General features: G+C 39.3%; 1 non-coding gene across 1 annotated transcript; it reads left to right on the forward strand.

Annotated features, from left to right (window-relative positions):
* The first annotated feature begins 900 nt into the window (after window positions 1-900).
* On the forward strand, window positions 901-974 carry TRNAN-AUU (transfer RNA asparagine (anticodon AUU)). Its single transcript has one exon. It is a non-coding gene; the product is annotated as a tRNA-Asn (tRNA).
* The last annotated feature ends 2,353 nt before the right edge of the window (window positions 975-3,327 follow it).

Raw genomic sequence — 3,327 nt, forward strand, 5'->3', positions numbered from 1 at the left:
AGCTAAATGAAATGGATTTAACCAATTTATCTAAATGACCATTTTTGGATGTTTTCCAGTGTTTGTGAACAAATGGTCAATTGTAATTTGCTGCCACATATTAGCATAATTTTGTTTCAACTAGAAAAAAAAATTGGACAGATAATCTAAGTGTGGATCCAGTTTAAAGGTCCGTATTCACGGCCCGATTTTGGGGAGAGATGTGTGCTGAGCGAACTGCTCAGCACACATCTCTCCCCCCGCTCAGCACAGCGTGATGTGTGCTGAACGTACGGGGGGTGGGGGTGGCGCTCATTTCACCCCCTGTGTAGGGCATTCTGTGTGTATCCAGCTTAACAGGTGTGAGCATCATACAACTACTGACTTGCGAGTAACTATACAGCAGCTCCATACCTTGTGACTTGAAGAAACACCAGTTAACCCCGGGAATGCTGCAGTCAAAGCAACAATTCCTCTTCTTCAATTACCATTTTAATAATAGGGTAAAGAAAATGAAGTGGATTTTTGAAAGAAAATAATACTGTCAATATACTATTAAAACAAATTAAAATGGTAAAAGTTATTGTACTTTAAGTAAAAATAAAAGAGACAAAATATCAATCCCAGTTTTGGATTACTTTAATTAACAAAAAAAATGCATATAGCAGAGGATAGTTTCAATCTGCCTACCTCTGGGTTATGGGCCCAGCATGCTTCCATTGCAGTACTCTGCTGCACATGTAAGTGCAAGAGATCCTGAAGCACTCACTCATCATGGGAAAGTACCAATGTGTTTCTTCGTTGGTTGATGGAAGAAACATCTTACAAAAACTCTCCAGATTATTGACTTTTTAAAGTTTTTCTAGGAAACGTTTTAGATGAATGCTTATTAGCCTTTGTCAGTATGGACTTTTGCAAAGTGTCTCTGTGGCGCAATCGGTTAGTGTGTTTGGCTATTAACCAAAAGGTTGGTGGTTCAATCCCACCCAGGGACGTAATTAACCTTGTGATCAGATTTTGGTGATATTTAAGTAGACAAGTCAAAATTTCAAACCTCCTCTTATGGTGTAGGGTACATGGCCTTCTCTGATGTAATCAGAGTTAGATTTGATTCAGTGATTTTATAAAAAACAGCTAGGAAGCACAATTTAGCAGTGGGTTGCAGAGAAAAAAAATATGCTGGCAGAAAAATCCAATCGAGTGATTAAACAGCTCTTCATTTTCTGGCTTTATTTTTATGCTAACAAATTTGTTCTCTGAAAAGTGTCCACAAAGCCAAGTCTCTGATTAACACCTTTGTAAGGATGGTTTTTCACCTATTACTAAATTAAACTTGCTTCATTGGAAAGGCAGCAAGATGCAGCCTCATTTCAATGTCTACTGAAATAATACAAGTTGACACCAGGAAACATTAACGCCACTGCATCCTTGCTGCTTTCTCATGTGGCAGTCTGTTTAATGTGAAAACAAATGTGTGTGTTTTTTTCAACCTGGAAGCCCAACATCGATTAAGATCGATCTTAAATAGACCCCTGGGTTTTAAGGATAACCATGGTTGAGTCCAATGGTTAATTCACATTGACCGAAGTTCTAATTAAGTCACCTGTGCTCAAGCATGATATCCTTAAAATCTGGATTGCAATGACAGCATTTTGGAACTATGCCTAAGGGTTTAATTTTTACATTTATCCACTGACAATAAATCTACCTACAATATCCCTGTAACTGTTATGATTACAGTATTTCACTAAATAATTTAATTTGCTGAACCTTCTGTAAAAAGAAATATTAAGCTGCTGTAATTCCCAGATGCAGCAAATTTGTTAGCTAGTGGGCAAAACCATGTGCACTGCAGGGATGGGGGGGGGGGGGCAGATATAACATTTGCAGAGAGATTTAGGTGGGTTATATTGTTTGTGTGCAGGGTAAATACTGGCTGTTTTGTTTTTACACTGCAATTTAGATTTCAGTTTGAACACACCGCACCAAAATCTAACTCTCTCTGCACATATTATACACCCCCCCCCCCCCTGCAGTGTACATGGTTTTAGCTAATAAATTTGCTGCTGTGATCAGATCTGAGTTAAGCCCTATGTATTTGGCACTGGCAAAGGGTTAGAGGCCTTGCTGTAGAGCTCACACCTTTCTTATCATGCATTGTAATATTTCCTATGTCCTGATGTTGTGCTCTCTGCTCCATCCAAGTAAACAGCAATGTAGCATGGCTATCAAAGAGCGTGAAGATTGCAGATTTCCTGGGATTAATGCTAAGGAATGCTATTCCAGAGGCTGCTGCTTTAATTCAAGTGTCACTGGGGTTAAATGGTGTTTTTACCTTAAAAACACAGGTAGAGTATATAGTACAGTGGTAAAGTGGGAGCATGTAGTGCTATTGATTACAGATTTGATGGAGCTTAAACATGGATAAGGTCCATGGCTCTAAGAGTTTATCTTGTGTATCCTTTATTCTTAGTCATGGTCAGATAAGATTAGAAAATACCATTTAAGTGGAAATTTCCTGTTAGCTGTTTTTCAGTTTGCTCAACTGTCTGATTTACTGGTCCTAAAAAAGGACCAAAGGAGCTAAATTGCCCTGTGATCTAGCTAAATTGCCCCAGTTAAAAAAAAAAAAAAACTAAGCTGCTGTAATTCCTGGATGTTTCCTTACTGCATCAACAGGAAGTGACAAGAAACAATGTAATGTGGAACCGTACAGCAGAAGGGATTGCGGCTACCCCACAATAAGTGCAGCGGAATGTAAGAAGAGGCATATACAGTGTGGTGTGGCTGTAGATGAGCTTAGGGGTTTCTGTTAGAGTTCTTCTACTTCTAACTACTCGTACATAAATGAGTAAGCCGCCGATTTATTAAACCTGGTGAAATGATAATTTGCATGGTGATAAAGTACCAGCCAATCCGCTCCTAATTGCCATGTCACAGGCTGGGTTTGAAAAATGACAGTTAGGAGCTGACTGGCTGGTACTTTATCACCTTGCAGTTTATCAGTTCACCAGGCTTAATAGATCTGCCCCAATGTTTCAAAATGGAATGCATCAAGAGAACGGTGTTGGTAGTATAAAACTACCTACAGCACCTGGTATTCCCAGGTGGTCTCACATCCAAGAACAAACCAGGCCTAAAATCAGGTGATATTGGGCATATACAGTGTGGTGTGGCTGTAGATGAGCTTAGTGGTTTCTGTTAGAGTTCTTCTACTTCTAACTACTCGTACATAAATGAGTAAGCAGCCGATTTATTAAACCTGGTGAAATGATAATTTGCATGGTGATAAAGTACCAGCCAATCAGCTCCTAATTGCCATGTCACAGGCTGGGTTTGAAAAATGAC

Source organism: Pseudophryne corroboree, unplaced genomic scaffold (genome assembly GCF_028390025.1).
Source record: "Pseudophryne corroboree isolate aPseCor3 unplaced genomic scaffold, aPseCor3.hap2 scaffold_1006, whole genome shotgun sequence".
Classification (NCBI taxonomy): Eukaryota; Metazoa; Chordata; class Amphibia; order Anura; family Myobatrachidae; genus Pseudophryne; species Pseudophryne corroboree.